This window comes from Chiloscyllium plagiosum, unplaced genomic scaffold, assembly GCF_037043375.1.
Source record: "Chiloscyllium plagiosum isolate Xiang-an unplaced genomic scaffold, Cpla_swu_hap1 HiC_scaffold_44, whole genome shotgun sequence".
NCBI classification, from domain to species: domain Eukaryota; kingdom Metazoa; phylum Chordata; class Chondrichthyes; order Orectolobiformes; family Hemiscylliidae; genus Chiloscyllium; species Chiloscyllium plagiosum.
The window spans coordinates 10,419,193-10,435,183 of NW_028270182.1; the positions used below are offsets into that span (position 1 = coordinate 10,419,193).

The 15,991-nt window shown below is 41.5% G+C and overlaps 1 protein-coding gene across 9 annotated transcripts in view; it reads left to right on the plus strand.

The window, feature by feature from the left end:
* Positions 1-15,991, plus strand: part of LOC122544337 (GRB10-interacting GYF protein 2-like) — a 103,511-nt gene that overhangs the window by 11,377 nt on the left and 76,143 nt on the right. For 7 of the 9 annotated variants that reach the window (XM_087982784.1, XM_087982787.1, XM_087982788.1 and 4 more), the window contains exons 4-5: positions 5,715-5,793; positions 8,851-8,989. The exons of 1 other annotated variant lie outside the window; for it this stretch is intronic. The gene's annotated coding sequence lies outside the window, so the exon portion shown is untranslated. The remainder of the gene's footprint in view (positions 1-5,714; positions 5,794-8,850; positions 8,990-15,991) is intronic. One more of the 9 variants, XM_087982785.1, reaches the window with a different exon arrangement.

The following is a 15,991-nucleotide window of genomic DNA, read 5'->3' on the forward strand; positions in this document are numbered from 1 at the left end:
TTTGCCAAATCAATGGAAAATTTGGAGATTGGTCTTCCAATAGTTTCAAAGCACTTTACTGTGGCAGATTTTTGCTTCATCAGTATTATCCCTTGATATTTTAATGTGTAGAAATCTATGGATCTCTGTATTGAACATACTCAATGACTGAACCTTCACACTCCTTTGGGCTGGGGAATTTCAAAGATTCACGAGCGTCTGACTGAAGAAATTCTTACTCAATCTGAGTTATACAGCACAAAACAGGTCCTTCGGCCCATCAAGTCTTCGCTGACCTATCTACACTAATCCCACTTTCCAGCACGTGGCCAATAGTCATGAATGTTATGACATTTCAAGTGCTCATGCACATCCCAGTCCCATATGGCCTGCCCATGATTATTGACTCCTGCCCCAGTCAGCAGAAATATTCCTCCTGTATCTACAACATTGAGCCCTACAAGTGTTTTGTGTAGAGCGTATCTCATTCCTTCCATGCTGAGGTTGAATCAGGTATGGCTTTTTTAGGGCTGACAGTAACCATATTTAGCAGTAGTCTTCTGTTGAGCAGAATTATGCCACATTTTCAAGGCCTGCAGCCATTTTGTCCAGGCTAAAATTAATCCTGTTTATGTGCAAGTGAATATTATATGGTAGTAGCAGAGAGACAGGTGACCATTACACTGCAAAATAGTGAGATTTTTTGAAGTCCAGAATTTTAGGCTGCTTCTGGAAACATCCCATCGAACCTATTTCAGAGTTCAGAATCCTGTGGGGTTGATCTTGGGAGGAAGTATCTTACTGAACTCGGTGCATGCGGATCTTCAGGCCAGAGGTGTTGTATAACATTCCAAAAATGACCAAGGCATATGTATTTGGAATGGCATCCATTCTTATGCCAGAAGTTGTCATCACTGAAAGATTGTGCTTTAGTTGCCTGTGCGTTTGGTCATCCTCTCCTCAGCAGAGGTTTCCCCCAAAAAACAAATGTGCGTTTGCATTAACTGCTTTTCAAAATCTAAGCAGTCGTGGCAGGCAAGGTGTGATTGGCCTTGTCATAGTGGTTTATAGCTCAGAAAAAAGTCCCTTCAGCTCATCGGCTCTGTGCCAATCAAAAGCAGCTACTTAACTATTCTAATCTCATTTTCTTGTACTTGGTCCATAGCCTAGTATCATAAACTGCAGCAAGATCAGTTAAGCCCATCTGTGTTATTGGTCTAATGGTAACTGTTGGCTAGGACATGAGTGTTTCTTCACTCGTTTCAGACCTTTTACATTCGTGTGAACAAGGAGCGTGGGGCCGCAGTCTAATCACCTTTCCAAAGGTGGCCGATTTATTCTCCGTTCTGTAGACTCAAGTTATTTGTGATGGGAAATGAGATTTTTTAAAAGTATAAAATGGAACAGCTTGGCTGTTGCACTGTTGCTTTTTGTTTGACGTTTAAGCTGATGAATGACTCACAAGCAATAGCTAGGTGTGAGTAGCTAGACTGTACATGCAGTATGTTCGTTATCCCCCTCTGGATATAATTCCTGGCTGAGGATTCCAGCTCTCTGCAGCATCGCCCAACTGTGCAATAACAGTGCCTTCCATAATTGAGTATTCTGATCCCTTGCATACGTCACTAAGCTCTTGGAATGAGCTTCAAGTTCTTCTGTGCCTAATGGCTTCTATCTGTTAACTGTCAGCTTTGCAGGAGAGCAGCATTTTTAAAGATTTCCCCTGAACTGCAGAAAACCTCAGTGCTGGAGAAGAGTCAGAAATCTTCAAGTTTGATCAGTAAAATACATGCTGTTCATCCCGAAACATTGTTGACTTTATTTTAGAGAGAAGGAAATGGGCTCATTACCAGAGAGCTAACTTTCAGCTACGTGGCTGAATGCCACACTAAAACATGCACTGTGGATATCATACTGTCTGGCCTTTTATTCTGTCAAGTTCAATTTTTTTGTTATTGCATATCCTAGAATAACTTCAAAACATTTGCACTTTTTACTGACCAGCCAAAACCCGATCTCATTTAAAGTTCCACTAACTTTGGCTAATTGGTACCAGATCCTGTTTAGCCATCTTCCTCGGCCACTGTCTCTGTCCACAGCGCCTCCTTTGTTTGGCACACCCCTCCCCAAAAAAAAACTCACATTCAATCTGTTCTGGCAGTACCTCACTTCATGCAGTTATATAAATTAGGCTTATTTTCTCTTGCATTTAGAAGATTTTTATGGGGTTAGTCGATCAAAGTCTTCAAGGTATTAAAAGGCAAAGATACTTAGATAAAAATACTGTTTCCACAAGTTGGGGTTTCTAGAACTAGGGGGCATAGTTTTAGGTGCAAGAGTCAGACTGTTCAAGAGAGATGTTAGGAGGCACAACACACAAATGGTGGTAGAGGTTTGGAACTCTTCCAAACAGCAGTTGTTGCTAGGTGGGTTAGCTTTAAATCTGAAGTGTTTGTTAGGCAAAGGTATTAAGGGATATGGGCCAAAGGAAGATGTATGGCGTTAGGTCATAAATCAGCCATGATCTCATTGAATGGCAGAATCGGTTTCAGTAGCTGAATAACCTATTTTTATTCCTCGTTTTTTTTTTTACTACTTACCCTTTTCACCATGGCTTCCTGCATACAAAACCTGGTACTCTGGAATCTACCAGGTTTGCTATGCTGCTCCAACTCTGGCCCCTCACTCCTCCATTGCTGCCGTGCCTTCAATTTACCAAGGCCCTTCACTCTGAAACTCTGTCCCTAAATCTTACTGGCTATCTCCCTTCCTTTAAGTTTCTCCTTGCGAACCTGCCTTTTTGATTAAGCGTTTAACTATCTTTGTGATTCGGTGTCAAACTTTAGCAGGAAGCACTGTTGTGAAGAATCTTGGAACCATTATATTATCTTAAGGTATAACTGCAAGTTCTATCAATTTCTTGTTTGATTTTGTTTTGATACCTTGCTCAAATGGCAAAACTTCTTTTTGTGATTTGGAGCAATTGATGTTACAGGTTGCTTAACCATATTAGCTAGGTGGCACCAAATACTGTCCTCACCTAGTAACTCTTTGACAGATGACTGTGGAACCCTGCTTAACCTTTGTACTTGCCCTCCCAAGATTTTATACCAAGGCCATCAGTAACATTCCAATTGCATGCTATTGCACTGATCTGGAGAAGTCAGAATGGATCAATGATTATGTAGGAAGCCAATTCCTTTCCCAGACAGCCATTACAACATGAACCATCTCTACTGCGGGCAGAGGGTGGGGTGATGACGAGATTTTCTTTTTGCTTCATTGTTCCCATGCTGCCAACAGCTCGGCTCCATAAAAATCAGCAACCCTTATCATGAATCATGGTCAGTGGCTATGCCTTCAGAGTGAATGCGACAGCAAGTCTCACCAGGTTATTCCTCACTGGAGAGGTAACAGTTAAGCATAATTCTAGACACCTGCTGAAATTCTGATCAGAAGGTATGACCAGATTGGGATGAAACAGTGGGCTATCTTGATGTATAAAACTCAGGAAACCATAAACTTGGATCAAATTCCCAAGTTAATTGGGAAACAATTCTGTTCTATGAAAAGGTTCTGTGGCCGCATAGGTGGCAAACACATTGTCGAGGCAGGTCGAAACATACAACTGCTAAGCACACATCGGTTGCAAATTCCGAAGTGTCAGTTGTTTTAGGTATGTGCTGAGAAGTTCGGAAATGGCAGTTGTGATAGCAGTGCTTTGCCATGGACAGACCTTAAGATGTAGCTTCAAGATTCATATAAAGTAATGCATGGTCTCATTATTCAACAGTCACTCAGGAAGCGACATGGTTGGTATATATTTTTAACTTTGGAATGGCTGTCATGTTTGGTGTTTGGCCAACATGAAATGGGATGATCTCCAGTAGGGTACGTTCCAGACAGCTGACAGCAAACTAGTTTTCCTCGTCCCCTCTCCTGATCTGCAGTTCCTCACTGGGTTACAGTTGTGCAAGCACCAGTTGCATTCCAGCACAGCAGTCCAGATTTAAGTGCCAGTCAGCTATTTGGCTGTTGAAGCTTCACACTCTGGTCAGATCCTGTTGTAGCTTAAGTGCATGCGGTTTAATCGGTCATGCAGTTAGTTATCAGCCGTGGACTCAAATCAATAAGACGTGTGTTTGACCTATTTTGTTCATACTGTTTTTCGGAAAGTGATCTATTCACTTGATTTTTTTTTCAGAATCTTTCCTTTGAATCTTTCCTTGAAAGCATGTTTTTCATTCTACTTCTCCCACTTTCAGTTGGGCCATACAATCTGTTGCATATTTTACAAATGTAGTTCCAGCGTAGATTTATGCCTTCCTATTACCAAATCATTCACCGCGAGTAGATCTTTTATCCCTGTTAACTTTTTCCTAACTTCTAATCATTTTGAGCATCCCTTGATTTTGTTTTTCCTGTCACCTCAAGGGACCACCTGTTTCTCTGGTCATCATGGTCACTAAAGCCTTGCATCTCCAGTATTATATTGATGATAGTCCTCTTTAATGCAACCAAACTGTGTTGTGATATTCAGTAATAAGGTGTACAGGGTCTGTATTACCTGTTAGAATCACTGAATACAAAACCTGTTTATGAAACAGGCTCTATTCACTTGTCCCACTTTGGAAGACATAACTTCTAAAAGCTTTTCTAATCTTAAACATTTGCAAATCAGTGAAACTTTCTAACATTTTGTATTCACTGGACTTTAGCAAATAGTGACTTGATTGAAACATTTAAGATCCCAATTTCCCTTGGAGCGTCTGTACATACCAGTTGGTGTGTGACAGCATTAACCTCTGGTTCCATAAGTCGCTGCCGTGCATGGAACTCCAGTCCGCTCAGTTGCAGGAAAAACGAGAGGGAATGTAGGTCTTGACAGGGTGCATGTAACTAGGGGGCTGCTGTTAAAAAAAAAGTCTTGTCCTTTTAAGAATGACCAGGAGGTTTATTTTTCAGAGGTCATGAGTCTTTGGGGCACTTTTTGTTTCAAAGGCTTATGGGGGCAAAATATTTTTTATGGCAGTGGTAGGTGAGTAAGGGTTGAAAGGTTATTGTGGGTAGATGAAAATAGCTACTATTTAGATCATTTATAATGTTACAGAATGACTTGAAAGGGCTGAGTGGCGTACTCTTACTCCTAATTTGAATGTTTGTATGTCTTCTCTATCCATATTCCATAATTTGTCTTATCACTGTTTATCATTGCATTCATCACTGTAATCTTTCTTTGCTGTCCCTTTCTTCACCTTTTTTCCCTATTGTTAGTGTTTTCATCAGTGGGTTGTACAAGTCCCACTCCAGGACTTGTACACCACAATATCAGCTGACACTTCACTGCATTACAGAGGGAGTTCTGCATTGTCTGAGGTGCTCTCTCTTGAATTAGATGGTAAACTGAGGCTCTGTTTATGTTTTACGTTTCAAAAAAAAATTCCCTGCGTTATTTTGAAGATGTAGGGGATTTAACCCTGATGACCTGCCTAATATTTAATCCTCAACCAACTGTTAGGAAAAACAGATTTTCTGGTTGTTATCCCATTAATGAGTTTGCTGTGTGCAAAGTGGTTGCACGTGTACGACTTGAAACAGTGACGTTACTTATTGGCTATCAGCTACTTTGAGAAATCTGCTCACAAATGCTAAAATTTCTTTTCTTTCAATATGCTAATGTAGCAGTTTCTTACTGTCCTATTATCTCTGTTCTTTTTCACATTGCTCCCATCTAGAGGTGCTGAGACCAATTGTAGTATCCCCTTCCATCATCCTTGGAGACAGTGTGTAACCAGCTGAACTCCTAGGGAAACTGTGAGTACAACCTTTGAATAGGTTTGTTGGGAAGGGCAATTTTAATGGATCCATTCTTATTTCATACTTTGATCTCTTCAACTTTAGAGAATAAAGCTTTTTAAAAGTTAGTCTAAACATTTGGGACATGGCCCCCTTTCCTTCTGCAGTTCTCCAGATATCAGTGTCTCTGCAGTTGGAATCTCCTCTACTCTGTACTTATAATTTAACTAAAATGTATTAACTGACTGACCAAATGGTGAGGATGCCCATGGTTAAGCTTGGTGAAAGTTGCTTTGGTGGTGCCACTGTGAATTGGCAAGTTTCCCACTGAAGTTTTGTGAAACAGGTTTGACTTGAGGTGGCGGCAAGGCTACTCCTATTTAGGGGAGGGGTGGAGCAGCTGGATTCTTCACAGTGACTGCATATTAGAAAGTATCACTTGGTGTTAGAGAGCATGAGAGGCGATTTTATTTTGGCATGGGTGGGTGCTGAGGTTCCGAGTGGCACCATCAGCCTTTTCTTTGAGGGAGGATTAACAGGATAGTTCGGAAAAACACGAGCAAGCGGATGTGGGATCTAATTTAAACTGGTTAACTGGGAATGTGGGAAAATGGTGTCATGTAGCACATCACGAGGAATTTGGTAGGGTGGAATCAAACCCCAGTCTCTGGCACTGAGGCAGCAGTGCTAACCACTGGATCACTCCATGTAATTCATTCAGTTGTGCATCAGTGTGTGGTCTGCAGGAGAGAGTGCAATCTGCTGATGGGAAAACTGCAAGAGTTTAATTGTAGCTAGTGTTTTGCTCTTTCCTATGAGTGTCTTGAGTGAGTGCATTCTACCTTCCTCTGTCAGGCCAAGTAGCTGCTTAAATGTAAAACATAAAACTGGTATTTTTGAACAAGTCTTGGACCCCTAGCGCAGACCCAAAACTGGTATCATTCTTGAGCTTGACTTTGCTGGCATTGAGCATGTTGTGGATTTAGAGTTTTCTCAGCTACTGGCTCGTTCAGTTTTAGACATGAGTGGTTAGAGGGGCTAGGTTCTCTATTTTTAACTTCCCCTCTGGATGGTACATTTAGTTAAAAGGATTGCTGACAGTGGGAAGTCATGGTGTGGGTGAATTGTGGGTCTGTTTCAATGGCCAACCTTCAATCCTTTGTGGTTTGTAAAAAAAAAAGTTGCTGACTTCTTTGGCTGCTTTCCAATACAGTCAGTAATCTGACTGCAATAGAAAGTTGTATACACTACTAAGTTAGTTAGCCAGTTCTGCGTTTTGATTATGCTCTTATTAAATGAGGCAAACAAAAGTCTATGGCAGTGTGCCAGGCTCAGAATTTTACACAGCGAACAGATTGCAGAGTATTTGCTGATGTCACCTCAAACTCTAGTTCTTGCTATTTTAAAAAGGGATTCCAGGGCTCTCCCCAAACTTTGTCTCTGAAAATTCAAATGCATGCCTGCTCTCTGTAATCCTCTAGGGTTACATTTAATTTCACTTTAGCTGGGGAGCTGAAAATAATTTTTTTGGTAATATTGGGTTGTACTTTACTGATCCCTCTTTCTCTGCTTGCCCTCTTTGACCCATTCCCAAGAACCCTGGTAGTGTATATTTTGTATCCAATGTGAGAGAGGCTGGCTAGATGAGACTCAACCACATTGATATGGTCTGGAGTCACTTTCAGGCCAGTTCAGTTAACAGTGGCAGATTCCTTCCATGAAAGACACTAGCCAGTCAGATTTTCTTGACAGCAAACGGATCATAACTTTTTTTTATTTCAGATTTACTTAAGTAACTGAAGTGAAATTTCCTAGCTGACTCAGTAAATGAACTTGCGTTTCCAGATGGCTGGTCCAGGATTCTAGATTACTAATTCAGTGGTTACTAGATCATGGCTGTTAGACTATCGTGTTGCTTGGCACTTCATAGCAGCTCTTGTAACTTGCTTGTTATCTTGTAGATGCCATAGCTGAAAATATGGTTCCTGGCGAAATAGCAGACTGATGATTGGTTCCTTCTATCTTCAGGCTTGTGTTTCTGCACCAGCTATGCTTCTATTTTAAGATGCTGTTTTGCACTTAGGCAGCATTTAGTGTGGGTTGGTCTTGATTCCTGCGTGTTTCCTTCTCTGGGCGACTATCCGTTACTGACTTATCGTCATTGGCAGCCTTTGACTGGCAGAGATTCTTGGCTGCAAATAATGTATAAAAACATCTTTCAGCTAATGCAGTTTTTCCTCTTCAAAGTTTTTAGTCTTGCCTTCATGTTGATTGATAGTAAATTTGTGTTTTTGATATTTATTTGGAGGCCTCAGATGTTTGCTGTTCTGCAGGTTTTGATAGGATGGGTTCAAATAGAGTACATCAAATAGAGATGTACAGCATGGAAACAGACCCTTTAGTCCAACCCATCCATGCCGACCAGATATCCCAAGCCAATCTAGTCCCACCTGCCTGCACCCGGCCTATATCCCTCAAAACCCTTCCTATTCATATATCCATCCAAATGCCTCTTAAATGTTGTAATTATACCAGCCTCCACCACATCCTCTGGCAACTCATCCCATACACGTACCACCCTCTGCGTGAAAAAGTTGCCCCTTAGGTCTCTTTTATATCTTTCCCCTCTCATCCTAAACCTATGCCCTCTAGTTCTGAACCAAGAGCCATCGATGCAAGGTGTTTATCAAGAAACGTGAAGTTGAGTTGGATTGTCTTTACCCAGAGAGTGGTCAGAATTTGGAGCTTGCCTCCACATCAAGTGGCTGAAGTCATTGTATTTGTGCATTTAAAAGGAGGAAGCTAGACAAACATAGGACATAGATGGAAATAGTGCGCTACAGTGATGTAGAAAAATGGAAGGCGGCCTCGGTGAAATATGACCACTCGGTGATTGAATGTTAGGTTTCTGAGCTGTATACCTGATGTATATGCAATAATATAATGTTTAATTAGTCAAGGGATTATTGTTAGGAGTATTGATAACTTTATCAATGGATTCCCTGTTCCCACATCCCAAAAGTAAATGTCTAGTATGGTCTGATTTTTAACTGTGAACTTTGTCCTTTCTTTCAGTGAAGTAAACCAGTATTTTGTGAATGATAAAGGGAATTACTATCAGACCAATTCATCTGTTGTATTAGCTACTCAGAACAACGTATCTTGGGGAGTCTCCAACACCGGTTGTAGGTTGGGAACCTGACCTGTGGTCAAGGTAGGTAACATTCTTCTGTTTGTGTTGTGCTTTGAACATTGCAGTGGTGCCCTATTTGCCCTTCGGGCACTGTTTTAATTAAATCCAATGCCTGTTATTTAAAATCTTGTAGCACCTTGATAATAAATCAGTCTTCCCACGACATCCACATTTGGTTGCAGTCTGTCTTGAACTGTTAATTTGGATAGGAATAAATGGTTTCAGTTGATAGGATATCCTGAATGGTGTGTCACGGGTCGATGCTGAGGCCTCAACTCTTTGATATATAGTAATGATTTGGATGAAGGAATCAAAGGTATGGTAGCTAAATTTTCTGATGACACCAGGGTAGATAGGAAAGTGAGTTAGCAAAATGAGATACTAAACCAGCAAAGGAAAATAGGTGAAGTGAAAGGGCAAAGAACTAGCAAATGAAGAATAATGTGGAAAATGTGAAATTGTTGCAGAGCTGAGATGCAAAGAAGTGTGCCTGAATCACAAGGTTAGTAAACAGGATTATTGTGGATGGAGGTTTTCTCTTGTGGGAGAGTCTAGAACTAGGGGATCAGAGCTTAAGATATGAGGCCACCCATTTCATAAACAAAGAAGCATTTTCCCTCTGAAGGTTGAGTGGTCTTGAGTGTTTTAATTCTCTTCCTCATGTGGCAGTGGATGTAAAATCTTTGAGTATTTTGAAGGCAGCTGTAGCCAGATTCTTGATTAACATGAGGATGAAATATTGTCAGGAGTGTGCAGGAAAGTAAAATTGAAGTTCAAACCAAATCTGCCATGATCTGTTTGAATGATGGAGCAGACTTGAAGGGCCAGTTGGACTGTTGTTGTCCTTGACTCTGTTTTTCTTTCCTGTTAGTGCCTTTGGTCCTCCTCATTCCCTTGAACTTGTTCATTGCTGTTGGTCTCGTTTGAGTCAGATCTCTTTTTTTAGTTTTAAATTTTCCTCATAACAATTGTTGGAGTGTGCTCAATTTCTGTCAAGAATGTTTTTTTTTGGGTGGTATCATTTTCTGAGCTCCAGTTCTGCTTGCTGCATACCTGCTTTGGTTTGCACCCTTTCTTATTTCGAATTTTTATTTTATCTGTTCAATATTACATTCAGCTAAGTTAACTCTTATGGTGTAAAATTGGACAGGAAAGCTCTCCTGTTTCTCTTAGGATAGGGTATTTAATGCCCACATGAATAGGCAGAACATCAGGGCTGCTTGAAATTGGGTTTCACACCTCAAATGGGTTTGCAGTATCTGAGGCAGTAATGGCTGCCATTGTGTTTTGACTATGTAATGACAACTATGCCTTTGCTCTAACAAGTCTCCAGCTCTCACATCTCAGTGTTTGTAACAAGTTTCAAGCCTTTAATTGTGGTCAAGTGGGGAAAAACTTGAAGTCCTAGATAATTCAGAATTTTGTCTCAAATGTGCTTATGGTGCTGTAGCAGTTCCCTGACGCTGTACTACATACACTGCAAGGTGATGAAAAATAGATTAGTTAGTTGACATTCTCATGAAAATAAGGGACACTGAAGCAAAATTTTTTTCCACAGGCTTGGGAGGCTGGGACTAGAAAGAAAATTTAAAAATTAGAGCTCTCGAGCATAAAATTGAGAAGTTTGGATCTCTTAATTGTAAACGACATCAGATGCCAAACCAATTAATTTTGAATCTGAAGTTGATAGAATTTTTATAAAAAGCATTTGGGTCAATGGAGCTGAGTCATGGATCAGACATGGCGTGGCAGAACATACATGAGGCAATGGAGGGCTTCTGTATTACTTTTGAACTTGAGCGAGAGGTTAAAAGAAATCTTCTTTCTCCCCCTCACTGATAGCCTAAACATTCATGTTATTGTTGTAATTGAATCATAGAGTATTACAGCATGAAGATAGATCATTAAGCACCCATCCACTAATTCCATTTCCCAACACTGACCGACAGCCTTGTATGCTTTGGTGTTTCAAGTCTTCAATGAAACATGAAATTATTCCTGCTTCTGCCCCCTTTCAGGCAGAACACTCTAGATACCCACCACTCTCTTGGTGGCAAAAGTTCTCCTTAAATCCTCTCTAACCTCTAAGATACTGTCATAATGCAGGAAATCTTGCAACTGATTTATGCAAAGCAAGCTCTCTCAAAACTGTGAGATAATAGGTCAGAATTCTCTGTTCATTTGAAGGTTAAATTGACAGGTGGAAAGCCTCCAATCATGATCCTGGGGTATTAAGGTGCCCACCATGAGGACCTGTGGCAACCTCCAGCTTAAGAGGTCCTCTCCAAAACAGCACCTCTGACACCATGGCACCCCCTCAGCTGCGTGTTGAATTGCGAACCACAATTGTGTGCAAACATGGGTTGAACTCATCAATTTCAAATGAGGTGTGACTGCTATCAACCGACAAAGACTTCTGAAAAACTATTTCAGATGCCTGTACCACCTCTGCACTTGTCAAAGCCAGGAGGTCAAAGCTTCAGACTGCATGCTCATAATCTCGACTGTGAAAATGCAATATTGAAGGAGCTGCTGCCTTGTCGCAGTTTCCATGTTTAAAATGAAATGGTCAACCTTTCACGTTAACTTCAGTGATTCCAATGCATTACCAGAAGTGCAGATTGCCTAGCATCTTAATCAACCGTACTGAGTTAGATGACCCAGCCATTAACTAAATTGATAATTGTGCAATGTTGATGCTGCAAAATGGGTTGTAGCATTTGTCGTATACATAATTGCATTCTAAGACAATTTGTTGTATGTGAACAAATTTGTGTCCTCAGATCATCATTGAAATTTGCTGTCTATTTAAAACGTGACTGGGCCTGCAGTCAATTGCTTTGATTTGTGTGTGTTTTTTTTCAACATAATCCTTTTCTAATTAACCATTTTCTGGCCTTGTGTACTTTTTTTTTGGAAGCGAATTTACATTTTGCATATTTAAGGCTCCATTATTATTCATTCCGATCCCTCTACTAGAAATTTAACATTCGTGGTGGTATTTAAAACATGTCGCTCTGAATTCTGTTCTTTAGTTGTGTGTCAAGGATGTCCTCTAAGAGTCAGAGTCAGAGATGTACAGAGCCTTCGGTCCAACCCATACATGCCGACCAGAGATCCCAACCCAATCTAGTCCCACCTGCCAGCACCCGGCCCATATACCTCCAAACCCTTCCTATTCATTTACCCATCCAAATGCTTCTTAAAAGTTGCAATTGTACCAGCCTCCACCACTACCTCTGGCAGCTCATTCCATACACGTACCACCCTCTGTGTGAAAAAGTTGCGCCTTAGGTCCCTTTTATATCTTTCCCTTCTCACCCTAAACCTATGCCCTCTAGTTCTGGACTGCCTGACCCCAGGGAAAAGACTTTGTCTATTTATCCTATCCATGCCCCTCATGATTTTGTAAACCTCTAGAAGGTCACCCCTCAACCTCCGACGTTCCAGGGAAAACAGCCCCAGCCTGTTCAGCCCCTCCCTAGAGCTCAAATTCTCCGATCCTGGCAACATCCTTGTAAATCTTTTCTGAACCCTTTCAATCTTTCCGATAGGAAGGAGACCAGAATTGCACGCAATATTCCAATAGTGGCCGAACCAATGTCTTGTACAGCCGCAACATGACGTTCCAACTCCTGTACTCCATACTCTGACCAATAAAGGAAAGCATTCCAAATGCCACCTTCGCTATCTGCGACTCCACTTTCAAGGAGCTATGAATCTGCACTCCAAGGTCTCCTTGTTCAGCAACACTGCTGAGGACCTTGACATTAAGTGTATAAGTCCTGCTAAGATGTGCTTTCCCAAAATGCAGCACCTTGCATTTATCAGAATTAAACTTCATCTGCCACTTCTCAGCCCATTGGCCCATCTGGTCCAGATCCTGTTGTAATCTGAGGTAACCTTCTTCGCTGTCCACTACACCTCCAATTTTGGTGTCATCTGCAAACTTATTAACTGTACCTCTTATGCTCACATCCAAATCATTTATGTACATGTCAAAACGTAGAGGACCCAGCACCGATCCTTGTGGCACTCCTCTGGTCACAGGCCTCCAGTCTGAAAAACAACCCTCCACCACCACCTTCTGTCTTCTACCTTTGGGCCAGTTCTGTATCCAAATGGCTAGTTCTCCCTGTATTCCGTGAGATCTAACCTTGCTAACCAGTCTCCCATGGGCAACCTTGTCGAACACCTTACTGAAGTCCATATAGCTCACATCTACCGCTCTGCCCTCATCAATCTTTGTTACTTCTTCAAAAAACTCAATCAAGTTTGTCAGACATGATTTCCCATGCACAAAGCTATGTTGACTATCCCTAATCAGTCCTTGCCTTTCCAAATACATGTATATCCTGTTCCTCAGGATTCCCTCCAACAATTTGCCCACCAGCGACGTCAGGCTCACTGGTCTATAGTTCCCTTGCTTGTCCTTACCACCATTCTTAAACAGTGGCACCATGTTAGCCAACCTCCAACATCTTCCAGCACCTCACCTGGGACTATCGATGATACAAGTATCTCAGCAAGGGTCCCAGCAATCACTAGCTTCCCACAGTTCTAGGGTACACCTGATCAGGTCCTGGGGATTTATCCACCTTTATGCGTTCCAAGACATCCGGCACTTCCTCCTCTGTGATATGGACATTTTACAAGGAGTCACCATCTATTTCCCTACAGTCTATATCTTCCATATCCTTTTCCACAGTAAATACTGGTGCAAAATACTTGTTTAGTATTTCCTTCATTTTTTGTGGCTCCGCACAAAGGCTGTCTTGCTGATCTTTGAGGGGCACTATTCTCTCCCTAGTTACCCTTTTGTCCTTAATGTATTTGTAAAACCCCTTTGGATTATCCTTAATTCTATTTGTCAAAGTTTTCTCATGTCCCCTTTTTGCCCTCCTGGTTTCTCTCTTAAGTATACTCCCACTGCCTTTATACCCTTCTAAGGATTCACTCGATCTATCTGTCTATATCGTACATATGCTTCCTCCTTTTTCTTAACCAAACCCTCAGTTTCTTTAGTCACCCGGCATTCCCTATACCTACCAGCCTTTCCTTTCACCCTGACAGGAATATACTTTCTATGGATTCTCGTTATCACATTTCTAAAGGCTTCTCATTTTCCAACCGTCCTTTTACCTGCAAACATCTGACTCCAATCAGCTTTCGAAAGTTCTTGCCTAATACTGTCAAAATTAACCTTTCTCCAATTTAGAACTTCAACTTTTAGATCTGGTCTATCCTCTTCCATCACTATTTTAAATCTAATGGAATTATGGTCGCTGGCCCCAAGGTGCTCCCCCACTGATACCTCAGTCACCTACCCTGCCTTATTTCCCAAGGCTCGGTCCAAGTTTTGCACCTTCTCTAGTAGGTACATCCACATACTGAATGAGAAAATTTTCTTGTACACAATTAACAAATTCCTCTCCATCTAAACCCTCAACACTCTGGCAGTCCCAGTCTATGTTTGGAAAGTTAAAATCCTCTACCAAAACCACCCTATTATTCTTAGATAGCTGAGATCTCCTTACAAGTTTGTTTCTCAATTTCCCTCTGACTATTAGGGGGTCTATAATTCAATCCCAATAAGGTGATCGTCCCTTTCTTATTTCCCTGGATGTATTTCCAGGAATATCCTCCCTCAGCACAGCTGTAATGCTATCCCTTATCAAAAATGCCACTCCCCCTCCCCTCTCGCCTCCTTTTCTATCCTTCCTGTAGCATTTGTATCCTGGAACATTAAGCTGCCAGTCCGGCCCATGCCTGAGCCATGTTTCTGTAATTGCTATGATATCCCAGTTCCATGTTCCTAACCATGCCCTGAGTTCACCCGTTTTCCCTGTTTGGCCCCTTGCATTGAAATAAATGCAGTTTAATTTATTAGTCTCTGCCTGCCCTGACTATTTAACTCTCTTCTGTTCTCAACTGTACCAGATTGATCTCTTCCCTCGCAATCTCCCTGCCAGTATATTCGTCCCCTTCCAATTTAGGTGCAATCCGTCCTTGTACAGGTCACTTCTACCCCAAAAGAGATTCCAATGATCCAAAAATGTGAATCCTTCTCCCATACACCAGCTCCTCAGCCATGCATTCATCTGCTCTATCCTCCCAATCCTGCCCACACTAGCTCGCCAGAACTCTCCGCTTCATTTTAATCTGGTATGCCGTGGTAGATTTCTAGGTTTCTTTTTTGTGACTGATAATCAGGTTTTCAAAGAGGAAAACATTCTTTCTGCTGATGTAAATTAGAAACCAAGAAACCTTTCCTTTTCTGTAGATATGTTTTGCATATGAGATTGGTGCACAAAGTCATTCATGGTCATTTCATGTATATGTTTCTGGCATTCTCCTGGAAGCAGAAAAGGTTGAAATGATTTGTCACAAATGTTTAAAATTATAAAGGTTTTGGATTGAGTAAATCAGGAAAAACATTCTGGTGGCCTACTGGTTTGCATTCAAAGACAAAACATGTTTGCAGAGTGGCTAGACAGAGTTTAGAGTGCACTGTCTGTTATGGAGAAGAGAAATAGATAGAAAAATACAGCAAAGAACAGGCCCTTTGGCCCACGATGTTGTGCTGAGGTTAATCCTAATGTAAAATATAGTAACTAACCTACGCGCCCCCTCAACTCACTGCCATCCATGTGCATGTCCACAGTCGCTTAAGTGTCCCCAATGACTCTGCTTCCAGCACCACCACTGGCAATGCATTCCATGCATTCACGACTCTGTGCGTAAAGAACCTACCTCTGATGTCTCCTTTATACCTTCCTCCTTATATCTTCAAACAATGACTCCTCGTACCAGTCAGTCCTGCCCTTGGGAAAAGTCTCTGGCTATTGGCTCTGTGTTCCGCTCATTATCTTGTATACCTCGATCAGGTCTCCTCTCTTCTTCCTCCTCTCCAGAGAGAAAAGTCCGAGTTTATTCATAAGACAAGCCCTCCAGTCCAGGCAGCACCCTGGTAAACCTTCTTTGCACCCATTCCAAAACCTCTGTACCTTTCCTATAGTAGGG